The following is an 18,930-nucleotide window of genomic DNA, read 5'->3' on the forward strand; positions in this document are numbered from 1 at the left end:
GAGATCACGAATGACCATATCTTCCCCATTTACCATCGCTCATTGTGACTGAATGTTTTCACCCAAAAAAGGAGCAAGGCTGGCATCCTTAGGGCGTTATTAGGGCTTTATTGAAGGGAGCACAAACGCCTCTGCTATGGTAAAAGGTGATACACCCATTTCAGGTACTTTGGACCTTCTTGCTGCTGACCTTGCTTTAAAGTTAGAGAGCTGTAGGCAGGTTGTATTTCAGTTAAAACATGGAGAAACCTAAAAGATCCATACATTTTGTCTGCACCCGACACTTAGCTTTGGGTAAAAATGCAACACATGCTCTCCCCCTAGTAAATAGGTATCTAAGACAGAGGTCTGCATGACTTCTCTACTATGTCTGGCATCTCTACTATGTCTACTAATCTGGCATGGAAACTGTGGAGCCTGTGCAGAACGCCAAGTCCACTTTTGGGCTGATTGAGGCCGATGAAGAGTAGGTCTGGCTCCAGCCATGCTATCTAGGTGCGTTGGTTGAAATCACAAAATTTGATTGAGCCCGAAACATGAAAAAACAAACAAACAAAAAGGTTTTCAACATTAATGCCATGATGCTCCAACACATCTGTTTAAGTCTGTTTTTTAATTCTCTGCACTCTACCTGCCACACTGATGGTACTAAATTTTTCAGACACTCAGGAGGTGATACTAAATCTCCTCCAACATTTATTGAAAGCATTAAAACCTCACATTACTGCATCAGAAATCACAGACTCTAACCACAGTCTGAGATCTTCCTCCCTTGGACTTTTACAATAATGCTGTAAAGATAAAATAAAGTTTGAGCTTCTGCTGTCAACACCTTTTATTTCCACGTTACCAGATGTGACACAAATAAAAGTAGGACGGAAACAGAAGCTCAGGCTGCCTGTTGATGGTTGGAGACAATAAAACATTCATTTTAACCAACTTCCACTCTGCTTGTAAACTTGTTGACTGTCTGCGCCATGGATGAGTCTCCGTGGTTACTCGGGTTTTCAGGAAATTGGCAGACGTCCACTGTGAGCATTTGCTCGCAGCGTGAACACACCGTCAGGAATCTGTGGAAGTTTTTTTGGACAGCAGCCGTACTTGTGGTTTTGATTGTCTCTTCATAACAGGAGTACAGATTCAAAAATGTCTCATTTTTCAAATGAGTGAAATAAACATGAGGGTCTTTGACTGTGAACAAGACGAAGGCTGTGTGAATTTGGCACATTTATAAGACTATAGTAAGTACTGTGAACGTACTGTTTGTGCAGCATGTGGACTTTATACAATAAGCGGATGTGGCTACCATGTTCTTTTCAAAACTCAGACTTAATCAAGTGTATTTGCCAAATTCTTGTAGACAAGTCCAAATAAGCATTAATCTCTTTCAAGATACAAAAAGAAAAAACATAGGCTTAAACCCCTTTTAATAAGTGACTCTATGCTCCAAAGCAGCAAGCAAATATGAACTTTTGAGTGTCTTTATATGAGTTACATTTCTAAAGTCAGTACTGTAAAATTCAGAATATGCCTGCACTGGTATATCAGCCAAAACATGCATTTTCTGCTCAACTTTGTCTGTCTTTTAGTACCATCAGTTTTCACCATGTTGCATTTGTACTGCCATAGCGCAGTTGTGAGCTCTCAGCCAGTGGTGATAGTTGTGAAGTACAGACCCACACCCCGTGACTTGCCCACCCCTCTACTTCCAGTCACACCAGTATCCCAGTAGGAGGATTTACTTAACCACAGTAGCACATGATACATCATATGCCTTGTTGTGGTAGAAAAGCTGTTAAAAACTGACTGGATCACTTTTCATCCAAGCGCATTTTGATTAGTGAAGCAGCAGCTTCCAATTACCAGTAAATGGGGGTGAATTTCCAATAATGTTGATGTCATTGTTGTGTCTAATGCATGACGGTAGCAGCTGTACTCGCTGTCCTGACAGCTCTTGTCTCAGCATTGAACCTGCAACTTTATGTAGGACACAGCTCAGTTTCTGGATGACAAATAGGTTCAAAAAAATGTGTTTTTTTTTGCATCAGATTTTACTTTATGTTTCAAATACTCATTTTTGCTTGTTTTATTTCTTTATGCAAACAAATCGGGTCTTTATATCCTTGAATATCATAAAATCACATACTAATCTGAACTTATTAAGAAAACAAGGACTAATGAGAAATTTGGCTTGAAATTACACAAATACACTTGCTTAGATTTGTGTAAAGCCTCTATAAAGACAGCTTGAGTTCGACGTTGTCATATTTATGTTTTCTTATCTATAGATGTTAACACTATGACATCAGTGGATTTAGATTGATACCCATCAGCCCTTATGGTTGCTTATTTTAAAGTACTTTAAATGCAATCATAATTTACTAAACGAACATCATACTGTTTTGAATTGGGCTGTAAAAAAAAGTTAGGGTCTGTAAATAAAACAGTGGACATTTCTACCACAAGTTATTCCTGAAGATCTTGTTCTAATTTCTGAAATTTCCAAATGTTGAGGATTTTGGTTTGGAGTTTGCCTGTGGAAAATCTGTTTGAAAGGCCATTGTCGAAGCACTTTCACCTTCTCCTAGGCATAAACGCACAAAATAAAGGAGTTAGGATAACTGGTGGGAGCAAGTGGTGGACTGGGATAAATCTGGACTTGAATCAGAGTTGACTATAAAGTTTGATTGTTTGTTAAGAGGTTCAAGACAAACTTTAACTTCTCTTAGCTTGTTAGTGAGTTAATGACAGCATGTCCAACATGGCAACCTCCAACATCAGGCTTAAAAACAGCACTGTGTGATGCCACTGAGATCTCTACCTTTATTTAATACATCCTACACCTGCAACAGGTGGAGTCATCCCCTGCTGGCCATCAGGAAGAGCACAGGTATATGTCACTTCTACATTGGCTTCACTTATGAAACCAAAAGTCTGTAGCCACCTCTTCTCTGCCGTCTATGGTACAGCCCACTCCATCAGCCATCTGCCCAGGTTATAATGAACGTGTGCTCCATGTCTGTGTGCACCAGTGTGTATGCGTGTGTGTGTGTTGCTCAAGGACATGTGGCTAAGACCCCTACTGTTCCTCTCTCCCACCTCCTACACACAATCTGTCAATCCTTCCTGCTGTCTAAAACTGAACCAACACTACACAAACTTCACACACAATCAGGAGTAAACATGACTAAGGTGGAGCTGATTTTAAAAGGCTGCATCATGGTCTGATTCAATCCTGCACCGTTTCATGTTCAGACATGTTGCAGTGCAGAGCTGAGAGGTCAAAATTAACTGAACGTGTGTCAGTATAAATTAGTGTCTTCTTCCTCGTCTTCTTCTTCAGCTTTCATATTCTCACTCCACAATGAAATCTCTTTACAGTTCACATAAACACATTTCTCTGGGGCTGTTCAACTCAAAGAATAACATTGTGTCAGAGTCCAAATCTGCTTGGATCCATCTCTCCTCAACCTCTCTGCAGACACTGTGCTCGTCCGTCTCTCTCCTTCTGCTCTTCTTCTTTAATTTATTGTGAGTTGATTTCTAAGGTTGTTTCGCCTCTGTTGCTGATGATAAGGTTTTCTTTTCTGTCTTCCTTTTTGTAAAATTGACCCTTTTTTGTTAACTTTAGTCACTGCTAATGTAACAAAACGCACTGTGATGATTCCAGTATTAATAAAAGTTGTACTTAAACTGTGCTCTGCCAGGTGAAGTGGGTGTTTTTATTCAGAGTGAATACTCAAGGCTGGGTCATATTATCTTTGTTTTAGCTTTGTGTGGTGTTATTATCCCTGTAGAAGCCTGCAGACCCACACAGCTGATCAGAGGATATCAGTGCAGGGCATTGTGAAATAGTGCCTGACACACGTGCTTTGTACCTTTTTGACACAGTGTGCAGGCAAGCCAACATGTTCTCTTGGCCCATTTTTTATGTACAGTGCTTAAAAAATGTATGTAATAATAATAATAATAATTTAGGTAAAAAAAAAATCCGAGCATAACTTTTACAGGCCAGTGTTTCACATTACAAAAATGGAAACATACAGAGAAAAGGAGTAAATGTGTAAGACTGTCCTTCTTGTAGAGGAAAGTATGTTAAGGAACAAATCACAGGTGACTGTCAGAGTCATTGCTATGGAAACAATGCATCGTCTCCCCCAATGGCATGAACTGACACGCTGCTAGACTGATGCAGAGCAACCTGTTGCATGCAGTTGAGTTTCAACCCAGCTCATTTTAGATCTTCGGTCTGAACTGGGATTTACCCCTTGTTTGGCACTCACTGAAATACTTGTAAATTTAATATTTAAACCCTGTGGCATTGGTGGACATCACAAGACTTTTAATTTACCTTGACAATTTTTTTTCTTATTTTTTTCCTCCATTATTATGTGGCGAAACAAGGAAAACAAAATGACCATGCAAGGTTCCTTGCCTATCTGTAAAAAAAAAGAAAAATAAATAAATAGATAAAAATTCTAAATAGTGTGGGTATGTTGATAATGGAAAAAATAAACAAATATAAAATTAAATGAGCATTTATTCACAGAAGGAAACAGGAAGTTTGAGACACTCTGGGCTGGTCAGCTTTGCTTTCGCTCTCGGTGATGTTCAGTGATTTCTGCTGACTGGATGAGAAAAATATCATGCTGGTTCTACTGTATCACAGAGAGAAAGGGAGGGACCATAAAAGAAGTCAACAAAGTTGACCATGTAGGTACATCTCAGAAAATTGGAGTATGGAAAAAAAAAGTTCATTTTGCTGTGATTTATTTTAATATCTTATAGATTAATCTCATAAAGTGAAATATTTCAAGACCTTTTTGTTAGTGGACGATTGCAGCTCACGAAAAAAAAAAAAATCACAAAACACAGATTTAAAAAAAAAAAACATTATAGAAATGCCAACCATCTGGGAGATTATGTTCTTTTATGTGCTCAGTAATTGGTTGGAGCGCCTTCTACACACATTTCTGCAGCTATGTGACATACCATGGAGTCTGGTTTCTCTCATCCTTCTCTTGACATTTCCCAGAGACTCTCCAAGAGGTTCAGGTCAGACCAGTTGGTTGGCCAGTCAAACACAGTAACACCATGGTCAGCAAACCAGTTTCTGGGAGTTTTGGCTTCACTGTGGACAGGTGTCAAGTCCTGCTGGAAAAGGAAATCAGTATTTCTATAAAGCTTCTCAGCAGAGTGTCTTGACACCAGAAACACAACACTTGTCCATTTCCTGGACCTTTTCTGTGTGTCATGGCTCTTGATCCACTGACTCCAGTCTCAGTCCAGTCCCTGTGAAGGTCTCCTAAGTTCTTGAATATGCTTTGTTTGACAATCCTCTGAAGGTTGATCTCACCCCTGTTACTTGCGCACATTTTCTTACCACACTTTGCTCTTCAAGTCAACTTTTCATGAATCTGCTCTGATACTGCCTCCAAGAACAGCCTGCTCTTTCACTAGTGGCCTTCTGTGGTTTACCCTCCTATGATTTTCTTGTGGACAACTGTCAAGTCAGAAATCTTCCCTATGACTGTGGTTGTGTGGACTGAACCAGACCAAGAGAAATAAGTGAATTTTTGATTTTCATGAGCTGTAACCATCAAGATTAAAACAAAAAAGTTCTGAAATGTTTCACTTTGTATGAGATGAACAGCAAAAATTACCTTTTTTAATGATATGTTATTTTTAAAGAGGCACCCGTCTATGATTCCTGTCCTATAGAGAAATTCAGAAACAAAGAAATTCAGACCTTAATCTCATTACAATGAATAAGTTATTGCTTTCCTAAATGAACCTTCTTTTTTATTTTGCAATGACAGCTGAATACAATAAATGTGGGAACACTGTCTCTGTAGAAATTTTAAAAATATATATATATCGTGTTTTGCTGTAAATGTCTTTTTTCTATTGTTTATACTAGATCTATCTCTTGAAATGGCCAACATTTATGAGCAGCCTTTGCTTTGAAGAATCTAAATAAAGAAAATTTTGGAGCCATTTATGTGAACCCAAATATAAATTTAGCATTTCTACGTAGCCCCCTTTTTAATAGAGGAAATTCCATAGAACATTAAAAGTCTTTGCTATCTACACTGTAAAAAAAATTCCGTTAAATTTACGGTAAAACGCTGGCAGCTGTGGTTACCAGAGATTTACTGTAAAAATTACGGTGAGAATGTATGAGAAAAAACGGTGTTTACATTCTACAACTGTAAATATTACAGTTCAAACCTGTTTTTTTTAACTGTAAATTTCTGTTAAAAAAATACAATATTGTAACCGTTTATACAAGGATTTGCTGTAAAAATAACAGTTATACTGTAACCATATTTACGGTAATTTGCTGTACAACTTACTGTAATTTGATGTAGAAATTACAGCTCTATTACAACATTTTCTACAGGGATTGGCTGTAAAAATAACGATAATGAAACAAACCTGTTTACGGTAAATTACTTTAAAAACACCAGAAATCCTGTAAACCTAAATACAGTCTATCTCAGTAATAAAAACAGTAGACCCGTATAATGTTTAACGGTATTTTATTATAACTACTTAAATTTTACAGTAAATTACTGGCAGCTGTGGTTACCAGAAATTTACCGTAAAAAATACAGGACAAAACATGAGAAATTACAGCTGATGTTTGCAGATTTTACGGTAGTAGCAAAATACTGCCCAACTTTAAATTTTACAGTAAATTACTGGCAGCTGTGGTTACCAGAAATTTACCGTAAAAAATACAGGACAAAACATGAGAAATTACAGCTGATGTTTGCAGATTTTACGGTAGTAGCAAAATACTGCCCAACTTTAAATTTTACAGTAAATTACTGGCAGCTGTGGTTACCAGAAATTTACCGTAAAAAATACAGGACAAAACATGAGAAATTACAGCTGATGTTTGCAGATTTTACAGTAGTAGCTTAATACTGCCTTACTTTAAATTTTACGGTAAATTACCAGCAGCTGTGGTTGCCAGAAATTTACTGTAAAAAATACAGTACAAAACATGTGAAATTTCAGTTAATTTGCTAGATTTCTTGGAAGAAAAAGCTTGTGTCCATATGTATGACAGGTAGTCCTTGGTGTAATGCATGAAGATGAAACAAAGTCACTTGCCCTAAATGATTCAAGAGTAATGAGTCCAGTCTTGACTGAAGAAGGCCTTCCACTTGGGAAGCTTCACGTGGCCAAGAAACTTTATCTTCTTGAAGACTCGAGCACAGTTCATCAGGTGTTCTACTTTGGACTGGCTCCATCCTCTCTGCAGGAAGTACATATACAAAGCAAAGTTAGAGTGATTCAGTGCTTCAGTTTAATGCCTACACAGATGTAAATTTGAGAAAACTAGGCTCTAATAAGCCATGCTTACAATCAGCACAACAGAATAAAATAAACAGTGTGTACAGTACATACAGATCATTTCTATAATAGAATATGGTGAAGAAACGCAAATGTACCCACAAGTGCCAGCTATTAAGTCAGCAATCACCTAACAACAGCCAATTACTTTTTCCGTTATTGATTATAATGAGACAGTTATGACATATTAATTGCAATTTGCTTTTCCTTTATAGTTTAGAGCTGTGGTGCCCAGGCTTGTATCCACTGAGCTCCCCCCTCCTTCACATATCCAAGAAGATATGGACCCACACAAAAAAGTGACATAGCTATTGCTGTAAAAACTAAACATAAATTTGAATTGATGTCATTATTTAAAGCAGTTTTAATTTTGGCAGATATTTTTAATTTTAGTCTTAGTTTTAGTCTTTAAGTGAAATGAATTTTAGTTTCAGTCACATTTTAGTCATTTCTGTCCATTTAGTTTTAGTCCATAAAAAGTCCTCACATTTTAGGTTTTACTTTTAGTCCAAGCATTTATTGTCTTGCTTAAATCTGGTACCAAGTCATAGTGGGATGTTCTCTGCACCCTGCCAAACCTGGGGTCCCTGCTTTCTACAGCTGAGAGACAGAAGAGCTACAGCTGCATTGTTTTTGACAGAATTACCCACAGTGGAGAGATATCATGGATTTTGAATGTCCGGAAAACTACATTACATTCTAGTCAAAAACTAAACTTAGTTTTTGTCAGTTTTAGTCATCACAGATCTATTTTTGTTAGTCTTAGTCTAGTTTTGTCATGGAAAACAAGGCTGTCGATGAACATTTTTAGTCATAGTTTTAGTCAGAAATTAACACTGATTTAAAGCTACACACAATAGCCCAAACCACAAGTGTTAGCAAAAGACCTTGGTATGAACCATTCATAAGGGTTATATTGTGATTTTAGGTAGTTGAACCACAAGATAAATATTTGCAAACTATGCTCTTTATATATATATTTACTTGTAAGACCACCCAAATAAATATAGAATTTGCTTTTACATGTAAATATAATATATAATTTTATATATAATTTCTATATAATTTCCCTTCGGGGATGAATAAAGTTATTATTGTAGGGTAAGCCTACCCATTAAGCCCAGGCACCATTTAAGCCCACTTGGCGACTTTGAAGTCAATTTAAAAAAAAAAAAAAGAGGGCCTGTCTTATGCTATACATTATTTGTCCAATCACACAATTTCTTAATTATATGTCAGTTTTTGTTTGACACCAATCACATTTGTAGATATTGAAAAGGCCCGCCTACATTTGTGCAGTCTCAAGAGGCTCAGATAAAGTCGCCTAAAAACTTTGGTGTTTTGGGACCCCTCAGAAGAACCTCTTTTCAACCATTTTCAGCCACTGACTTGTTAAGTACATTCATATTATGTAATTTGAGAGATTATTGATTTGTTTTTTTGTGTATAAACAGGTAGTTTTTTGTAATTTCTTCCTATTTAGTTTTATGTGAAAAGATGAGTCATGCTAGCTAGCGTAGCAAGCTAATCACTAGTCAATACATGTAGCCCTACTGATAGATACACTGCTTAATGATTAAAAATGATAAGTACACAAACGGTTTTCTGATTCATTTTACATAAATCTTACATAAAACTTTGAACAAGAATTCCTTAATAATTCAGAAAGTTTGGCAGAAGAGGAATAACACTGTGATGGCAAGTTTTACAGCATATTTAGGCTACAGGCATTTCTTTAAACATTTGTTTAATTTTGGTGAGAACATATTATCTTCATTTCCTGGTAGTCACTGTAGTACCATTTAAGCCCATCTTATGTGTTTCAATAGAAAAAATGAAATTTTGAGGTTTGATAGCTTTTGCTGTAATCCTGTGTTGGATGTTGTTATACTAACTTCATTAACACGAGTACATCACAGATCACACACTGCCCAGAAGAATTGTTATGTCAGTTAATTTTGCATAATTATTTGTTTATAGTGAGAAAAATGCCAACAAAAAGAGGAATTACAGCAACTGTCCTAAAATCATCATTGTACAGCCAAACATTAAATCTAAGTTCAATAAGATATTGTTGATTGCACTGTAATGTCATTTAATACTTTTAAAAACAAACACATTTTTTTATTTTGTCAATATTGAATCAAATTTTGTCAATATTAAATAAAATGTTCAATGAAATGTTAAATACTGAATGAAAATTAGTTTTAGGCCTACTTAGTCATGTTTGTGGTGGTCCATTGTTACAAGCCAAACATTAAAGCCAAGTTCAAAAATAAATTGTGTTTAACATGTATAACATGTTACTGAATTAATGTATGTTTACTACTTGAAAAATGTAATAATTTTTAAATTTCTGTCAATAAACGTGGTTGTGGGCTTATTTGGAACACGTGGGCTTAAATGGTACTTAGGTACCAATTAAGGCCATGCCAGACTTTGACTTTATTCATAACATTTCTTTAATTTGTTCTTTAAAATATGCATAAGTAAATAAATATACCTTCAAATGAGGGATTAATCCTTCATTCTAACAAATGATCATGTTTATAAACCATCTTAGTATCTATGAAAATACGTGAACTTAGATTTTGGTGGGCCTAATGGGTACACTTACCTAAATGCTTTGGGGTGCAAAAGGATTTTGCTGTAACAAAGATGATGGGCACTGAATTTTAAATCAATCATAATGAAAACATATGACTCACACAGAAAACTGTATTGGCCCCCATATGGTGTGATCATCAGAACACTGAGAACAAGCTGGACAAAGCAGTGGCATGGCAGTATTCTGGGTATTTCTACATGACCAGATTAATCTAAAGAATCTATTGAGGTATGTACAAATGCTGTGCAAGGCTTACCATTATTAATCCTTGATAACTGGCGTCTTTTTAGAAGAGTGGAATACCGGAGACAGTATAAAGTAATGGAGTCCTAGTCACTACTAGCAGAAGAAACAGGACCTTAAAAAAGAGTAAGGAAAAATAGAAAGACAAGGTAAAGCACCAAATCATGTCAACTTAGAAGTTTTGAACACTTATGTATGCACTGATTGCAAAGTACTATCCAATTTTTGAATTCACTCAAAAAAGGAGTGGACCCAATCTCTTCTTGTCCCGTGAGCTGAATGTCTTGTCACATCCCTTGTGTTTTGTGGCAGAAGCTACAGCAGACACAAAAATGCAGACATACATGTAGAGTGATCCAGCTGTCAAGCAGTTATCAGACGGGTGTTGCTGTGTTTATATGTTCTTCTAAAATCAACACTAAGCTGTGACTGGTGCTACCCCCTCCACTTAGAGTGTGTGTTGATCCCACAGCTCTGTATGTCATCTTGCTTGCCCTTGCGCTTTTTCTGCTCACAACAGTTTTGGTTTAGAAAAAATGCTGCACATCTATTTTTTTTTTGTTTTTTAAATTTGAAAATTTGGACACTATCAAACCTAAAAATCTGAACCAGAATCTTTATTGTCATTGTACACAAGTACAACGAAATTTTGCACAGTTCCATTCAGTGCAATTATTATTACCTCTGCCAAGGAGGTTATGTGATTGGCAGGGTTTGTTAGTTTGTTTGTTGGCAACATAGCCCAAAAAGTTATGGATAGATTCTGATGAAATTTCCAGGGAATGTCAGAAATGGCAAAAGGAAGAACTGATTTGATTTTGGGACTGATTCAGATCATCGTCTGGATCTAGGAATTTTTAAAGGACTCTTCACTATTGGGAGATAGGGCTAATGGCGGAGGTCTGCGCTCTCTGAGTGCTTTTCTAGTTTATTATTGCAACTGCTCTGGGATATGTGCTGTTTTTCAGTCTGTTAGTTTTGGCTCTTATTGTCCTGAACCGTCTTCCTCAGGATAGCAGTTGTTACAGGTGACGATAACACAGTTATAAAAATAACTGATATTGTATCATATGATGCACACGGCTGGAAGGAAATAAAACATTTTGCCAGCATTACACTATACCATATAACTACCTCTAAAGAGGAAAAATTATTACCTCTGTAGGAACTCCTGAGTGGATCCCAATGCTGGTCAATGCATAGCATGAGCTGCCTTGAAGCCTAGCAAGAGGCTCCTGGGAGGATGATAAAAGTAGAAAAGAATTACAAGCAAATCATCCATTACCATCCAAATGAGTCTTTAAAGTGTTTCTGAGATCCACTTACTACAAAAAACAATACATGGGGCAGGCTTTCCACTGGTACCCCATCTGGCAAGAATGTTTCAACAAGGCAAAAGAGGTTGTCTTCTTTTTTGTCGAAACAGGAGAGAAGCCCTTTATGTCCTCTGAGCAGCCCTCCAACTGTCCTCTCTGAATCTTGAGCTTTGTGGCATCCTGCAAAAATCAAGTGAGCTATTAAATCTTTAGTGCCATGACACTGACGTGCACATATCCCCATTGTGCATTTAGGAGGTGCTGGAGCCAACAGGTAGTGCCCAGGACCACCACAGTCCACCACCACACTATCCCCCTTATTCCTGGGGCCGCTACTGCAAATGTGAATATGGGCGAAACTTCCGGTGCCAAAACGGAAGTAGGCTACATTAAATACATGTATTCTAGTACAGCACCTAACTATGAACGCTAACAAAGAACGACAGTTGTTTCAATAGGAATTCTTCTGGAATTTGTAAATATTTATATTTTTGTTATCACATGTTCACATTGTTTGTATTATAAGCTGTAGATAAGTAAATAAGGTGGATACCACATTATTCCTGGGGGTCTACTGTAGCTATGAATGGAAGTGGAACTTCCAGTACAGTAACAATAATAGCAAAAACATGATTCTTCCAAAGGCTTACTAAAGTGATTTAGTGTCAACAGTGGTTGTTCTGAAATAAATAAATATTTGCTGTAATAAATACTGCTTCATTTTTGTTAAATCAATGAGCTGAAATTTTTTAATCATATTTTCTGCAATGCTCAGTACCTGTTGCTATGTTCATGGTACTAATATTATGACAAAGTTAAATATGTCTCTCACAACATGCTGTCCACTGTCTAAGTGCATCGGGGATGTGATTCTTTTAGTATTAATTTATCATTAATTCTTAATACAAAACTTGACATTTACCAAACTGAAGAGCTGGCAACTTGAGTCATGGATAATTTTATAAATATAATTCCCATATTTAAGAGGGATTAGTTTGTAAAATGAGAATTTCAGCAACTCCACAAACTAGAAATGTATCTTTTTATACTGATATAAAGCTAATAAAGTTAGCTAAATATGCCCGTGTAGGTTATCTAAAGTAATGTCATCAATTTGAACTCTCCAGTAGAGGCTAGAGAAATAATAATAATATTATCCCGTTTGAGGTTAAGCAGTCTAAGTTTATGTAGTTTGGTATCAAAATTGCTTTAATAGTCACGTTTAGCATCTCGTTTCTATACAAAGTCCCATTTAGATAGAACGGAGCGGAAGTTGCGCCCATATTCATGGAAGGGTAGGAATAAGCTGGAAAGCCTACCTCAGGGGACTCTGAACACAGATATGAATGTGACTCTGAACACAGATATGAATGTGACTCTGAAGGGGAAAAATCCTTCACCTTAGGTCGCTCTGAAGCATCAGTGCTGCGGCGGGACTCTCACTTTTTGGCTAGGGGGCATCACGGTCCTCACGGTCACTCCCACCTCATCTGGAAAACTCCGTCCTTTTTCTCTCCCTCTTCCAAGTGTTCCCAGCACCCAACCGCCCATTTTTTGTACATTTTTCAAAAGTCTGAAGTGGGCGGAGTTAGCTCTGAGCTTGGGGTTCACTTATGGTCCCCAACACAGCAAGTGTTAAACGTTCTCCACGCTAAAATGACAGCAAAAAATACAAATCAGACAGCAATGTTGGCTGGTCTAGAATTGAAACAAAAAGCCTCCTGACCCATTTAACTTCTACCTATAAACACGTGGTGTTACTGAATGAAAAGAACTCAAGAAATATTTGACACTACGACAAAAGAGGTTCTACATACCTTACCAATAGCTCGTAGGCTGATGCTCCGGTGACGCGTCGAATTAATACACGCCAATGTCCTGCTTTGTATTCCATCTTCGTTTGCAGCTCGTTCTACGAGCAGACAGCAACTTTATGAAATATTTCCGCGCACACGAGACCACAGAAGACACGAAAAGCTGTAGTTTACCAGGCAGCCGTTGGCGGTTTGATTTTCCAACGAACCACACACGCATGCGTATAAGGTCCTTCTTTCCCGCGCCTGCGCGAAACCGTGTCGCGCATGGCAATTGACTGCAACCACAATGCGCAAACGCATTTCGAGAAAGCAGCACTGTTTGTGTGCATGGAGGAGGTGAATGAAAACTGTTCACTCTGGAGCTCGTTTCCAAATTGTTCCATTTTTAAACACCCAAATCGCTGTTCTAGTACAGACAGAATAGAAGACGTTCCTGTGTAGACAGGGTTGAATGGCGACGGAAACAGTTTTTCAAAATTATTTTTATATATTTATTTTTATATTGATACAACTTTATTGAACAGATTCCAATAGTTAATACAGCATAGGCACATGAAACAAAACGTATTTACTAGACATCAATAACCCCACATACAGGTAAAAGAAGTTTAGATTAAATTACATAAGGTATGAGAAGTAAATTAAAATTTCAGAAACTAAACCATGGTTTCATATTGTTTTTTTTTTAAGAATTTTTTTTCCCCTTAGAAATCAATTTGATAGACTATATGTACAGTTCACATTCATTTTTAAAACTGATTATGGAGGGTTTCTTGTCATTCTATTTGCATTCATGTTTAAGTTATTTAACCAGTAAAAATAACTATTGTATTTATATAATGTATATACTATATATTCAACTGTATTATATACATATTATATATACAGTATGTATCTCTCTCTCTCTCTCTCTTTATGTATATATAAAATAGTTCTTTCCAATTACCTTGTTATATTTCCTATCGGTAATATGTGTCATCCAATTTCAGTTCTGAAAGATTGACTGAAACATTAAAGTACATCAATGTATTTTGTGTTAGATGCATTAAAGGAAGTGGAATGGCTTTACAAATGCAATGGCATTCTTTGTGAGAGCAATTAACATCATTCTTTTCCAATAAATCAGTTAAACTAAAATAATTGACCACTTTCATCCATCAAATTAAGAACAAACAAAATGATTTTGGTACCATTCTTGTTTCAATAAGGTTTTCATATTAACTGTAACTGTCCGTTTATTTCACAAGGCAGCATCATGTGGTGTAGCACTGAGAAACAAATGTGAACATAACAACAAATTGGTGCTTGTTCACAGGTTTTGCAGGTTGACAGGTTTTTACTGTATTTTCTACAGAACTTTCCTGATCATGCAGTTTTTTTAACCTCTTGTCCCTGCTAAAATTACGGTATGTGATAGCAATTTTTTTCACAGATTTTTACTGTGAATTTAAATGTACATGAGAGAAAAGTCTGTAATTTTAACAAAATACTACTGTAATTTTTAGAGTAATTGCCCGTCTTGAAGATTACAGTATTTTTCCTTTATTTTCACAATCTTCTTTCGTTTAAACGGTACAATTTTGTAATTATTACGTACTTTAATTGTAAAAATTTATGTTTCATACCGTTGCTTGATTTACAGCAATTCTGTGTATTTTATACAGTAATATATGTTTATTTATTTTACGGTCTTTTACTGTTGCTATTTGACAGTCTTTTGCCGTATTTTCTACGGACATTTTTTACAGTGTATTTTTGGAAAATCTTTCAAGTAAAGACAATGATTTGTAAAAATACTTATTCCCCCAAATTAAACCGGATACTACAAATTAAGAATAAAAACATTTGTTATTAAAAAAAAAAGGCTATCATTAAAGTGCTGTTATTATATTTTGGACTTCAGACCACCTGACAGCACAGGAAGGGAAACTAAAGCAGACCATAGCATCTTAACATTCAGCCTCAGTCGATCCTGTGGGGTCTCCACTTCAATTTATTTGCCTTTTTCAGGTCACAACCCGAAGACAATCAGTTTTAGATCACTCCTGAAGGTGGAAATGAGAAAAAGAATAGGATAAATAGGCTGTGTGCAGATGTTAACAGGTAGGGGGCGCCAGAGGTCTTCCCCTGACCCTGCAGAGTCTTCTCATCCAGAGCAGAGATAATAACACAGAAAAAGTCCTTTCAAAAATGTCAGACACCTGAACGACACCTCCTTCAGCCAGCAGGTCAGCTGGTGTCCTCAGGTTTCCGGAGCGTCTGCTTTTCTGAGAAATGAAAGGATTTTTTTTGTGGTGAGAACACAATATTAGAGGGATAAATAAACCCTCCTCCATACAAAAGGAATTAAAAAGCCAATAAATTCCCAGGCACAAAGCAGCACTTAATCCATAAAAACTGACAAAACACTTTTATTATATTTCTCTGTGTATCTCCTTCTCCTTTCACTCTTCAACACAAAGAGACAAAAGCTGCAGCGGCTGCTGCTGCAGGCCACAGAGTCAGTGAATAGACTGTTAACTCAACCAAATCTTGTCAGCGAGTGTTGATTAAAGCGCACTGACAGAACAAGGACACACTTCTTTCACTTAACACCTACTCCCACATTACACACACAGACACTCCAAGAAAGTTTAATTAAAAAATATGTGGGCCGTAATTAATCTGAGGGAGGAACGCTGCATTCAGACTCACAGCGGCTCGGGCCTGTGAAGCTGACGACCCATCCTCTGTGTTTCTAGCATTTAAGGCCCTGCTGTGAGCTCGGCACCAATCGTCTTTGCATGCAAACTCACCAGTGTTGGGCTTTGTTACTTTAAAAGTCACTCTTTGCATTACTGAGATCAGTGGCGGCTGGTCAATGCGAGGGCTATGGTGCTGCGCCCCCTCATCACTCTCTCCACAAAGAGTGGACAGATCTTAAGTTCATTGAATACATTTTTTAAACATTTGCTTTAAATATCAATACATGTATATAAATATAGATAAACTCTATTATGCATTGTTTAATATGATTTATTAAGAGATTAAAATGTGTAATAAATTACTAGATCACAAATGTTCTACACATTTGCTTTTACTTGCTGTTCACTCATTTCCTCCCTGGGGGGCTTGACTCTCGTGCCCACAGCCTTCTAAAGACTAAAGTGCGCATACTCAGTACAACAGATAGGAGCTCTGTGGGCGCTACATTTGGGCGCCCCCGAAGGGATAAACACTAACTACTCGCCAGACACCAACAGGTGGCAGCAGAGAAAAACACTCCATTATTTGAGACAGCAGAGTAAGTCGTGTGCTGTTGTTCGAATCATTTTTGCACATTGACGCCAACATTTTCATTCGTCATTCCGCATCAGTCCAAGTCTCTTACATGCGTGACTGATGATTCAGATGAGCACCTGCTGCTTCATTTTCTCATTCTCACTCACCCCGCCCAACCCCTCCCCATCTCTCTCCCTCTCTCACACCGGAGTTCACTTTAAACACCGTTGTTTGCTGGTGTTTTATGTGGATAGCAACCATGGAAATGTAACACATAAGGGCATACATTTGTAGCCTATTCACAGGTCATAACAGAGACTGAAATAAAAAGTTGCTCTCTTTATCTCCATCTTGGCGCTATAATGCATAAGTGGTTGCTGTATGAAGCTCTCTGTCAGGATGGATGGATCCAGAGTGATTTCAAAGGAGTGACGGAGCAACAGCCTCGCAATGTGAAACAACTTGCTACATTCTACGTATTTTCGCAGTAAAGGCAGATTAAAACGCAACAAACTCTGCACAAGGTTTGGGTTCGTCACATTTTTTTGGATTATGGATCAGAAAAAAAATAAACACACATCTGAAAATAACGGACCCAGTGTGCAAAGACCTTAACAAAGAAAGGCGCAGAACTTGTTCATGTTGTGTACATTAGACATAACATAACACCGCATATTTCACTGAATGCATTCATAAACTTGAATAGTAGTTTGCTTCTTATATGTAGTGTTTTCTGTAAGCGGCAACCTCTGGTCCTGAAAAATGAAGCCAATGTGGAAGTGCAAAAAATTGCAACACAACGCGTGTCCACTTGAGGCTGGCTGCAGAAACACCAGAAGAAGAACACCTGTTAAAAAGCCGTTTTTACACTAGAAATAAACTGGTTTACAGCCTGGTTCAGAAAACCAAACATGTTTCATTAGCTAATGTCTTCAAGTGCTCTCACTGTACAGGGGGTGAATTTGGACTACAATGGTTTAGATTATATTTAGAAAAAACCTCACTGCAGACTGATTGGCGTGTCTCATTTGATTTACAGATAGCTGGACAGGTAGCAGCTACGCTTCTGTCAACCAGAATGCTAGCTAGCTGACTGCAAGTCGAGCTTAGTGGAGGGGTTGTTAGGTTGATCCAAAGTTTGGTTGAGACAGCGATTTCAATATGGAAGCCGCCGTGGATTGGCTTCAAGAGCAGTTTGAGTCCGCCTATTGTAAGCCACATCTGGCTTTAACATTACATTACAGTTTTTCATGTAGAATTGAAAAAAAAAATGCATATTTGACTGAGTCGGCTTAAACAGTTTTCAGCAGCACCCTTTCTCCTTATAGTATCCATTTTTTACTGTTTATTATATTCTTAACTTTCTTGGTGCAGAGGGAGTCACCACTTTTTCATCTTCCAACTAAGTTTATGTTCCAGTCTGACGTGGATGGACTCCTCTGACTGAACGCTTTGATTGTCAGTCACTGATGTGACAACATTACTGTCAGGAGATGCAGAGTGAAGGACTGCAAGCCAAAACGTGTCTGTCATGTTCCTGATTTTTTTGTGTGATATATCTGTAGTTTTTGTACTTGTATTTCTGTGTTCTGACAACTTTTGTGTTCTTTGTTGTTGTTCCCTTATTTTTAGTCTAGTGCCGTTTTGGTTTGATTTTTTAGCTTTTTCCCAAGTGATTATTGTTCTTGTATTTGTTATGTCAGTCCTTGACTCTCCTCTTGTCTATTTCCATTCGTATGTTTCTTTCTCATTGCTCCTCAGTTTAGTTTCCCTGGTTTCCTGTTTTATTTTGTCATTTTTATCCCTTGTGAATTGTTGTGTATGGTTATATTTTAAACCGGCAATATTTCCTCCTCCTTATTCAAAAATAATCCCATCCACAAGTGCAGCTTTTCAAAAACATCTCACCATGTCAACAGTAGTCTCTCCTTTACTGTGTGGGAGAAGCAGTTTATCTATAGACAAGAACAATGTCCTTGAAGAGTTAAAATTCTCTCGTTATCTACTTGAACTGGGTCTCATCCAAACTGCCATCCTTGGCAGCGGGGTTTGTGTCTCTCTAGCGTTGTATGAAGCTGCAGTGAGTTCCACATTGAGGCGTCTCTGTCAGTCAACTGTGTATGTATATGTAAGCATATCTAAAGTTCTTTGGCAAGTCCAGTTAGCATTTTTGGATATGTTTGCTGTTGCCATGGAAACAAAAGTCACACTAGTGATGTCGAACAGAGGAAAACCCAGGGCACACTGTGACAATTAGTGTTAGGGTAGTTACTCAAAAAAGTACTCCATTACACATAACTAGTTACTTTCTAAAAAATGT

This window comes from Cheilinus undulatus, linkage group 1 (genome assembly GCF_018320785.1).
Source record: "Cheilinus undulatus linkage group 1, ASM1832078v1, whole genome shotgun sequence".
NCBI classification, from domain to species: Eukaryota; Metazoa; Chordata; class Actinopteri; order Labriformes; family Labridae; genus Cheilinus; species Cheilinus undulatus.